We start from the raw sequence: 12,512 nt of genomic DNA on the forward strand, positions 1-12,512 counted from the left end.
CATAGGAAATGAAAGAGATCAGAAATAAAAGAATAATAAAGCTAGCTAAGAATTATCAAGTGTTAAGAAAAGCTACCCGTTTGGAGTTTGCTTATGAAAAGCAAGGTTATAAAATGCTTATATGTACAGGTATGATGATGAATTAACTTAATAACTTAATATCACTTAATAACTTAATTTAAATCATTAAATAGATTCACCATGTTTAAAAGAATAATTTACTATTATTGCTTAAAATTATTTTAATTTTATGCATTGAGTCCAAATAGTTTATTTATGAATAGTGTCAAATTCTTTTTGCCTCATTACCCCATAAAAGTATATTTTAAAATTATGATTTTACATTTATAACTCAATTTTTATAATGAATATTTTATGGTTATCTTTTATATATATATATCTGTATTAAGCAAAGTTTTCTCCTTGTTAAGGATCTTAAGGAAAAAGCCCTTCTAGAAATACCCTTCTTAAGCTCTATTTATCCCTTGTGGGTAGATAACCAAGGTATAAGAACAAAACTTTTTGATAAGGAAATTCTTTTTGAATTTGCTAATCCTGTCACTCTTTGTGGTCAAGATATTAATCTGGTTAAAATAGATCCACCTAAGATTTTAGGTACCCAATTCATTTATATATATATATATGCTTAATATAGATCGTTTTTTAAATTAAATTATTTCTTAAAATTAATGACAATAAATATGAGGATAAATATATCAATTTCATGAATTATAATAAATTTTAAGTTAACTTTGCTAAATAACTATAATACTTAAAGTAAAAATTAAGTAATAAGTTTTAAGTTAATAATTTAACTTAAATTCAAATTAAATTCTTAAATAATAAGGATTAAGTTTTACTAAACATCCACGTGGTAAAAAAAATTAATGATCGGTAATTTACAAATTCAAGTTTATTGATCCATTCATTTTAGACTCGGGGGGGGGGGGGGGGGGGGGGGGGGGGGGCGGGGGGGCTCATGATGGTCTCCTTTTGATAGTATTTTTGTAGGGAAATAGTTGGTGATAGAGCCTGTTGTTCTAACTTTTACTTTGGTTAAAATTTTTATTAAAATTTTTTATAATTCAATATTAATTTTTCACTTATTGTAATTTATTCTCTTCAATTAAGATATTTCACTTTCTTGACCTTTGGTTAGTTTTCACTTATTATCTAACTAACATTAACTGCATATTAACTAAAGAATTCATCTCCATATGGTTATTTGTAGAAAGGATAATGTAAGAGACGGTACCAAAAAATATGAGAAAAGGGTATGAGCAATGAGAGATAGCATGAAGAGTGTGAGAAAAGATACAAAGGATGTACAAAAGAGTACAAATAATGTGGAAAAAAAATATGTAGAATATGAGAGATAGTACAATATGAGAAAATGTACAAATAATATAATACATAAGACGAAGAATGTAAGAAGTATAGAGAATATGAGAAGTTATACAAAAATTATGAAAAATGTGAGAAGATGTATAAGGAATGTTGAAAAGGGTATAAAGAATAGGAAAATGAAGAGTGTAAGAGTAGGTACATATGAAGAATATAAGAATTGTATGAAGGATGTGAGAAAATGTAAGAATACGGTAGGAAAACACAAAAAAATATGAGAGTAGAAACTATAAATGTGAGAAAGGATACAACTCCTCATATCATTTTTCATATTTTTCATACATTTTCTCATATTATTCATATAGTTTTTCACATTCTTCATACAATTTCTCATATTCTTTATATCTCTTTTCATATTTTTCATATCCTCTCTAATATTCTTCATATCCTCAATCACATTTTGTGTATCCTCTCACATTCTTTTTACATTCTCTCAAATTCTTTGTAGCTTGTACTTTTAATATCTCACATTGTTTATACTCTTTCACATATTCTTTGTATCATCTCTTTTATTATTTATATCATTTCTCGTATTTTTTTTTATACTTTTCCTCACATTCTTAGTACCTCTTTTCAAATTCGTTATATTCTATCTTATATTATTTTTTTTTATACCATTTCTCATATTTTTCATAATATTTTTCACATTTTTTGTATCCCCTCTCACATTCTCTATGCCCCTTATTACATTTTTCATATATTTTCTCACATTATTTGTACCATCTTTTTCTCATGATGAAATTTCAATATCTTTTTATATTTCTTTTAAAATAAATATAAAATAATACAATGTAATGTAATAACATAATGTAATATAATGCAATAGAGATATTTGAGTTTGATGAAAATCCCATGCCAATTTCATACTATATTTAACAAATAGTTCAATTTCTCAACTCCTATATAAAGGCTCATATCTTCATTTATTGAAGGAGCTGCTCCTATATAGATATATATTATTCAATCATTTATCAAGCCTTATGAAAATATTGAGTGCAACTTGAGCCTAAACTTGCATTTCATTTAGTGCATCCTTGATCCTAATTTGAATTGCAAGCTTTGAGCCAAAAAAATTATCATTGGGAATTTTATATCTCTTTGTAAACCTTAAGAGGAAATTAACTAAGTGTGGGGTATCATTTGGGTTTGCTAACTGTGAAGTATCATTTGAGAATTTTTTTAGTGTGGGGTATCACCTTGAGGGTTTGATTTCAAGAATGAGGTGTCTATAGAGGAAAGTGTAAAAAAGTACTTTAAACACAAGATTAAGACTTAGTTTGAGCCTTGAAGAGGGTGAACCTTAATCTTAGTGAAGTTAGAGAATAGTGGATGTAGAATGGAATTAGGGATGACAATGGGGTGGGTTTGGAATGGGGCACCCCTATCCCATTTCCATTCCATTTATATAATCCTTCCCCATTCTTGTTCCAAACTTAAGAGACATGTTGATGAGTACCCATCCCCGATTACAAATATATATATATATATATATATATATATATATATATATATATATATATATATATATATATATATATATATATATATATATATATATATATATATATAAACTTGTTCTCACATCGTCTTAATCTAAATGCATATTTTTGTTTGGATGGGAAGGATGATTTTTTCAAAACCAACAATATTACATCAATCCACAAAATCCCCGATGAACAAATTCACAATCTTTATGCCATTGATATACTTTTTTGAAAAAAAAAATATCACGAAAATTTTGAGAGACCACAATGGCCTTTGAAAGAAAATGTTGGGAAAAAAAAATTGAATGTGCACAAAGGTGAGAAGTTTCAACTTCAAATCCAAAAATTCAATTCATATAGGAAAAAGAAAATGAAAGGATCTGAGACTTGAGACAAATCCACACTTGGAATAATAATTAATCAAACAAAAACTCAAATTAGAAAGAAAAGAAGATTTAAAATTTCCATCAAAATTGAATATCTCTACACAATCCAACTAGACAAGACCCTAAAATATGACTAAGACTAAAAACCAAATCAAAACCTAACCCTTTAGAAGAGGAGAGGACTTGAAATGGATGCTTTGAAGGCTTTGGCTCTTAATGAATATCAAAGTTATCACTATTGGCTCTTGATGAATATCAAAGTTATCGCTATTGCCATGGAGTCGATCATCGTTGTGATTCCATTTCTATTTGCAAAAGAAAAAAAGGCTTTATCCACAAATACTTATTGATTTTATTGCTCTTCTTGGATTCATCTTTGGAGATGGATTTCTAAAGTTTGAAGTAGAAAGGGGCAATATATAGAGATGGGGGAGAGTGATGAGAGGAGAAAAAAAAAAGGCCCTTTTATAGCAAAGCATTTATTAAGAAAAATTCCTATGCTCAACACAACCTGGGAAAAAGAAATAATAGTAACTTAGTCCCGAACATCTATTGTTATACCCACAATGATCGGTCATACTATTACTATACATAATGGAAATGAACATTTGCTTATTTATATAGCAGATCGTATGGTAGGCCACAAATTGGGAGAATTTTCATCTACTTCAAATTTTTGGGGACACGTAGAAAACGATAATAAATCTTGACATTAAAATAATGATACTTATCCTTCATTACTCATTAGTGGGAGGTGAACCTTATGACAAATATGTTAAGGAATATAAGTTGCTAATCTAGGACAAATGTGAAAAAAGTAACTATTTATAATGTAAATAGTAAAGAAAAAATCAAGAAAAAAAGAATTATAAAATAATAAGAAGAACTCACATTTTGATTATATTTTGACTCTATATCATAGGAATGGAAATGGTTCTTCTTATTATTGTTGTTGCTTTAATAACAAGCACCCATCCCCTTCTTGAACTCGATTTGGGTTTGGAATATTTTCCCAAACCTACCTCATCCTCAATCATTGTCTTCTCATACTCGTCCCAATAGGGATGGGGCAGGTTACCCAAATAGCATGCAAAATTGTCATCCCTAATTGGGATTATGCTAAACCACTATAAGTTAGAATGTACATTTTCTCTTCCACTCTTTCTATTTATTTTTATTTTTAATTTTTATTTAATTGATTATTATTGTTCACAAGTATTTATATTTGTCTTTTGTATTCATTCAAATACAAAAATTGACCCATGCCCAATTCACCTCGTTTTACCTTAGATTGAATTAGTATAAACCTATAAATTTATTTTAAAAAATTATAGAAAATAAAAAATTATTTAATTTATTGAAAAAATGAAAAATATATTAATATATATATAAGAAAAAAATAATAAATATGAATATTAAATAAATTTTATAAATTTTATTATTTTTAATTTTATTTCGATTTTATGAAATTACTTTTCTTTAAATTCTAATATATATAATACAAATTTGAATAATTACAATTATTTTTATTTTATTTTTATAAATTTAACTTAAGATTTATAAATTTTTTAGAAGGCAATTTTTTTTAATGAATTATTTTTAAAGAATCACTAGTGAATATAACCTTTTTCTAAAATTAAAGTTTGCCGAGGGAACATGGATCTACACCAAAGAGAGTAGGATATAAAGAGGTGAGGGAAACCGATTGTGCCATTTATTGGTTTTCCGTTCCAAAATCAAATGAGTTGATTTAAAAAAATCTTTCTCACAACCCACTTTTTTTTGTTTTTTGGTTTTTGTCTTTTTTTTTTTCTCATTTTCCCTCTTACACACACAAAACTCATCTTCTCTCTCTACTCACTTCTACGCCACCACCTAATCTACCCACGATTGGTGATGCACATTATCGACCAACCACTCCGTCATGCCACCTCACTCTCCCTTGCCCTCTATCCTTCTCTCTCTATAGTCTATCCTTCTCTCATCCCCTCTCCTTTTCCATCTCCATTGCCCTCATACCCATTGCTACTAAACCCACATCGCCACCATCAATCCATTGCGCACTACCACTCAATGCCACTCCATTTCTTCGTGCTAGGGTTTCAAAAATGAGGTAATTTTTTTCTTTGATTTGAATAGTAATCATTTGTGGGGTTGGGCTGATTTGAGCTTATTGATTTAGGCTTCATTTGGGCCATGTTGTTTGGGTTTTTGCTTGGTCTATTTGGTTGTGGGCTTCATTTGCTCTATTTGATGGGTCATGCAATTCCTTTGGGTTTATCTTCCTAATTGAATTTAACTTGTTTGAATTATTGAATTGGACTGATTGACACTGATTGCATTTGGGCTTGATATTTCATTGTTATTTTGGGCCTCGCATAACTTGTTATTTGGGCTATCAATGGCATGTTGATATCATTTTGTTGTTGGACCTTAGGTTGCATTTTAATCTCTCATTTTTGTTGGACTTGATTGTTGACCAAGAGTTGGTTGTGGAGTTGCAAAATGAGGCCCAAGATGAGCACACATGGAGGGCTGGATTTTGATTATGGGAAGAGCAGATTGAATCCATGTTGTCATATTTATTTATTTGTATATATTGGTTTTATTTTGTTTGCCATTAATATAAATATTAGTTTTTTGAGTTGTGCATATTTGATTTGTTTTGATAAATATCCCTATAAATATCGTCTTTGTTAAGTTTTTTGGTTTCTTTGGTAAGTATGACTTTTTTGTTATTACTATGCATAAATTACTTTTCTTATTTATTTATTTATTTTTTCTTTTTGTGTTGTTGTGCAAATCTGTTAAAAAAAAAAGAAATCTTTTTGTTTGTAAAATATTTTTAATGAACGGCTTTTATATTAATAATAAATTTGAAACTATTTTTTAAAATAATTTTTTTAATAATTTATAATAATGTACCAAAAAATAATAAATAGAAATTCATAATTTTAATAAACTAAATTCTTTTTTTGATAATAAACCTGTTGACTTTTCTTTCTTTTAAAAAATCATTATTATTATTTAATAAATTCCTAGTCATTTTCCTAAAATATGAAACCTTTTTTTGAGTAGATAAAATAAAACTTAGATCTAGTTTGTTTTTAATATGTTGAAATTTTTTTATTTGAAATTATTATTATTGGAACCAATCTGCTTAAACTATGAAATTATTTTTTTAATAATAAATTTGAAATGGTTTTCCTAAAAAATAATTTTTTATTATAAAATTAAAGTAATTCTTATCAAGTAAACTAAAGTTATTTTATCTTTACAAATTTGAAAATCTCTTCCTTAAAAGTGATTTTTTAAATATATATATATATATATAGGACAAGGTCATATGCAATGAACACATGAATTATGTCATGATTCAAAACAAAGAAGAGAAGTTAAAAAATACAAAAGATATCCAACAAGAAATTTAAAGAGAAGGAACCAAGAAACTTGTTAGTTCATAATAAACTTAAAACCAGCCATGATAGGCGGTACAAGAATGAAAAACATAAAATTAAAAACAAAGCTTAATTAAAACCATCCATATAGGAGGTACAAGAACATAAAATGAAATAAAAACAAAACTTAATTAAAAACCATCTATGTAGGAGGTAATCAAAACATATTTATATTATACATAAGGAGAAATATCTTACAATAGACGAGGGTGGGAAAGCTTGAAGAAAGCTTGAAAGCTTGAAGGGCTTACATGATGAGAGAGAAAGAAGAGAGAAGGGAGAGCATAAGCTTGGGAGAGGTTTCAGATCTAAAATTATGTGTGCTTACAAATGAGGACCGAACCTCCTTAAAAAGGCAAAAAGGAATCTTGAATAGTAATAATGAACAGTAGACCCGTGCTTGAATAGTAAAAGTAAATAGTAATAGGGAACTGTAGCACTTTTGACTTTTGACCCGAAATATTGCTTTCGGCTGAAATGACTTCTGACAGACTTCTTTAAACTGTGTGGACACATGCTTGCTGCTTTTGGTGCAGAAACTGCAAAACTTGAAATATTCTTGATGGAAGACATAAGACTGATGATTACTTAGATCTTCTTATTGGAGGAAGGATTCCTTCGCAGTCATCACCATTGTCTGGAAGGTAGCTTGTTGAATCATTTGATTCCGCATAAGAATTTTCTTGGGAGAAGCTTGAGCTTCCTTCTTCAAGGATTTTCTGGAAATCTTGAGGGGTCTTAGCTGTGCGAGCATGACTTGTAACTGTTGCTTTTTGAGGAGAAACTGAGACATATCATCACTGGCTGAGACTTGTGTGAGGTTCTTGAGGAAATACTGCTTGACTGCATCAATAGATGCATCATTTTTCAAGGCATCCCACCATTTAGTTTTAAAAGTCCTTCCCAGAGATGGAAAGGCTGCTGATTCGTCTGTAATGATAATATAGTCCCACTGGACTATCCAAGCAAGGCCAAAATTGTTGAAAAAGAATAGTAAAGGGGGAAAAGCTGAAAGTTCTCTGGGGATATCAAAAGAACTTCTGAATAACTTAAAGCCATCCAGAATGGGCTTAGGAAGAATCTTAATAGTCGGACCATAATAAGTCCACCAATTGTAGAACCAAAATGGGAAAGAGGAAAGCTGATTCTTAGATGGAAAATAGAACATCCATGAATGATGGAAGTCCCTATTTTGGATCAGAAAATCATTAAACCATGCTTTCTGATAATCCCAATAATTAAAAAACCTTGGCTTTGATGGTTCAGAAAATTCCCTTGAAAGATTAGGATTTCCACCCCATTGCTTGACAGTAAGAATCTTATAGATATGGCAGGTGGAGAATGCCAAACCCATATTGCTGAATTTGTCAGCATTATGCTTAATTTTAACAGAACCAGTTTCTGTAAGGACTGCTTCATAAAACTCTCTTGTTTTTAAAATATCACCAGAGGGATAATGAAAATTTTCTTGAAAGGCTTTTGCAGCAATCTCTCTAGGGTTTTCAGAGAAAAATTCTCTTTCAATAACCAAAAGAGATTCATTTAAATCATTTTGCCAATATCTTGATTTTGTTGAAAGAGGTGTGGGGTTGGCAGCCACCACAATTTGCTTGTTTGAAAAAGAAGAGCTTGATGCTAATTTCTTTTGAGAGGGATTAGCCTTAATGACTTACTTAAAGGTCTGAGACCCTGAAATGGCTGGGTACTGGGTGGCCTTGACTGAATTAGATGGATCAGAATGATCATAGTACAAGGTCATCATCTTGTTAGGCATAGAGTTAGAAGAATGAAGCCTTGCTTCTTCTTCTTCAACTTGTTGGCTCCATAGCATTTTATGGGGAGAAGGAGCTTGACTGGATTAGGTTTTCTGGTTAGGAGCTTGGGTATTCTTTTTAGGGGCCATGGTCTCATGAACCCTGCAAATTCCACGAGTTGAGTGATTAGGAATGAAACTTTCTCTTTTAATAAACTTAATTTGAAAATTAGGGTTTAAAATAATCCAATCAATTAAATTATACTTAAAAGCTATATACTTAATTGTTTTCTTAGATGTGAAAACAACTTTTAAAATTCCTTGATTCAAAATATCAGTTTGAAATTTTGAAATGCATAAAGGAATGCTTAAAATATTATTTATAATGAGATTATGAATGAATTGGGTACCTAATATCTTAGGTGGATCATTTATTCTAACAAGATTAATTTCTTGATCATAAAGAGTGATGTTTTCAACAGAATTAGCAAATTCAAAAAGAATTTCCTTATCAAAAAGCTTTGTTCTTATACCTTGGTTATCTACCCACAAGGGATAAATAGAGGTTAAGAAGGGTATTCCTAGAAGGGCTTTTTCCTTAAGATCCTTAACAAGGATAAAGGTTTGCTTAATACAGATGTCATGGTTACGGATATGAACATCTGTTAATTTATACTTAATGGCAAGTCTTTTGCCATTGGCTCCAAATAGAGACTGACTAGTCTCTTCGCATAAAGGAATAGGTACAAGACCTTCTTGAAGGCAATTTTCAGCTGCTCCTGAATCAATCAAAGCAATAATATCAAAGACAAATTTATCTTTGACTACTATAGTAAGGAAGACTTCCCACCTTTGGAAGATAACCCTACTCACAGTATTCAAAAAAGTATCTATCTCATTATCATTAACATGAGAAGATTCTGGAATATCCATGAGGTTTCCTTGGTTGACAATTCTATTGATTTGTTCTTGGAGATCAGAGAGACCTAGACTTATGAATTGTCTTAACTCCTTAATCTCCTTTTTATACTGCTTAACTTTTCATGAAGTTCCTTAATGCTGACTTCCTTGAGAGACTGATGGTCAAACCTGTTTAAGATATCATTAAGGTTATAAGGATTAACAGTCTTCTTGGCTTCTACCTTAACAACAGATTTTTTAAAAACTTCATAAAGATTTTGCTTAGTCTTCTCATCTTCAACTTTTCTTAAAGTATCTAGGATGAATTCCTGATCTTGGCTTATGACATTTATAGTTTTAGGACGACAATTACAATTACCTTTAATACATTCGGCTTGGTCACTAGAAGATTGGCTAGAAACTTCACCACTACTGTCTAGTTGATTAATGTCATCTTCATTATCTGAATCAGTCCTTGATTCAGAATCTGTGGAGTTTAACATTACCTTACAAAGCATATTTTTTAGGTCATCTGAGACACTTAAGTTATTAATCTTTTGCTTAACTCTACAATCTTTCTTATAATGACCAACTTTGCCACATTTAAAACAGATAATTGGCTTGACATCTAAAGGAGTTTCTACCTTTTTCTGGGTATCTTTGTTGATCCTTCTTTGGAAGTGTCTTGACTGCTTAGTATCATTCATCCTATAGTTGTCATGGTACCTCTCTTACTGTGGTAAAACTTATCTTTGCTAGGCTTCCTACTTGGTTTTTGCTTAGAGGGAGGCATAGTTTCTTTTTGGTTGAAACCAAACTGGCTACAGAATGATCCAAATTCATTCTTCATTTGTTGCTTAAGCTTGAAGTCATTGCACAACTTAATCCCTTCAGCTGTGACAATGCTTATAATCTCACCATAGGTTAGCTTATCATAAGGGATTTGACCATTATACTGTTCCCTTATCTTGATCCTAATTCTTTCAGAGAAAAGCTTGGGTAATCTTGAGATGAATTTTTCTTTCCAAAAAGACTGGTTACAATCTGATCTTAGCATGACTTTGGTTAGGAAGACTTCCTTATACCACCTAAAATCATGAAGTTGGACACTTAAGGTTAGTTAAGAGATCTGCAGTTTTATCCTTAATTTTTGCAGGATCTCCAATGAAGTACTTGGATATTGAGTAGATTAGAGTAGCCACTGCATCCTCTATATCTTGGCCATCTTCGTCCTTAACAACTTCACTATTCTCATTAATCCTATAGGCTTTAAGGATACTATTTCTATCATCAAAGTGAGATAATTATCCCACCAACCCTTAAGCTGACCTGTAAACCCAGCAACAATGGTCTGAGCTACAGCATGATCAGACAGTTATTGTTTAATTTATAGGTTGTACTTACCATGGTCATCTTCTTGAAGCTTAGTGAGTATGTTATACTCGGTCATACCGTCTATGTTCCATTCATAGATAGTACCACTGGTGTATGAGGCTTGAGTATACTGATTTCTTTCCTCAAACTGTATGTCAGGAAATGTAGGTCTAGGATAGTAATTCCTAGTCTTAAAGGCTTCTAAATTGTTAATATCTTTTGAAATAATTTGATTATGGGGTTCCTCAAACATTTTAATTAGTTCATCAGCTTCTTCTTCTGAACTAATATACCTTTAACCATATTGATTCTCTTATGAGGCTGACAGTCAAAGGGGCAACAAGATTATCCTTAATCTTCTGATTAATCCTATCAACAAAAGCTTGGTTGATTTGGGGATTTTCCTGGAATTCCTTAGAAAATTCAAAGGACTCAATTTATCAGTGCTCTTAGTGTTATTAATACGCTTATAAGGATAATCTGGATAATCCTCTTGTTTGAAGAGTTCAAACCAAATCCAAAACTTAATATTTTTCTTTTCTTGTCTTAAGTAGGTATAGAACTCTTCTTGGCGAATGGCTCTAATGACCTTAGGAACAGTGCTAAAGAACCAATCATTTCTTTGCTTATTGACTTCAGAATAGAAGTCATTTCTTAAGAGATCCTTGTTGATCTCAAAGTCCTCATCGCTTAGGCTTATTGTGTTAATCATCTGGGAATAGGTAGGATACATAGCAGGGGATTCATCCTGTTGGGATTCCTGAGTAGACTCATTTTCCTCAGAGTAAAATGGTCTAGCCACGTTGGTGTGACTTCTGACACCTGTTAGCTTAATATTCTTAGGATTTCTTGAGCTGGAACCTTCTTTTTCCCTAGTGGTTCTAACTGGGATGGAAGAGCTTGAAGCTCTAGAGGGTTCATAAACAGAAACTCTAGGGCTGCTAGAATGTCTGAAAGAGTTGGAGAAAACCAGTTCTCCTCCTCCATCAGGATATTGAGCAATCTATTCAATACTTTCAGAACGCTGTGCAATGGCTGGAACAACATTAGCAAAATGCCAATTTTCAGGAAACTCAACATCTTTCCACAAGATCTTCTTGGGGATGATGAAATCTGACTTATCTAGCATATCTGAGTGAAAGTAAGTGGTCTCACCTTTAGGACTGGTGCAAAGAGCCCCAGATCCAACGCTTGTGTTCATGCTCTTATAGGCAAACCTGGTTATGATTGAAACATGACTGTTTCCTGGTTTGATCTTAAAGCCATGGGTCTTAATATGCAGGACAACGGAATCTAAGATGTCTGCATATCTTATTCTAACTGTGAAGTTAGGATAACACTGGAAATAAACTGGGCCATCATTCAGTCCAGCTTGGACTGCGCCTATAATAGAATCTCGATATTCGAGATGTCTATTATCCCTTAAACACATGACAATAGAGGTGTTTAAACCTAATCTTGTCAAAGGCTTAGCTGCTACTTGAATCATACCAAAGTGTATGAAATTATAACCATCTCTCTTATGCTTTTCAATGGATCTGTTATCAAGAAGTCTTATGACTTGGTCGTCTTGTTCTAAGCTGACTGACATTTCAGAGGTCTTGATGGTATAATTTGTGAAGAACTTAAAGGTTCCTTTCTTATAAATTTATTGATTAGACACCTTGGGTAACTTCCAATCATCTAAATCATTTTGGATCTTAGGATAATTGATCTCTTCACTGTTTACAACAGTATCTTGAGAATCATTGGA

This window comes from Vitis riparia, chromosome 13 (genome assembly GCF_004353265.1).
Source record: "Vitis riparia cultivar Riparia Gloire de Montpellier isolate 1030 chromosome 13, EGFV_Vit.rip_1.0, whole genome shotgun sequence".
Lineage (NCBI taxonomy): Eukaryota > Viridiplantae > Streptophyta > Magnoliopsida > Vitales > Vitaceae > Vitis > Vitis riparia.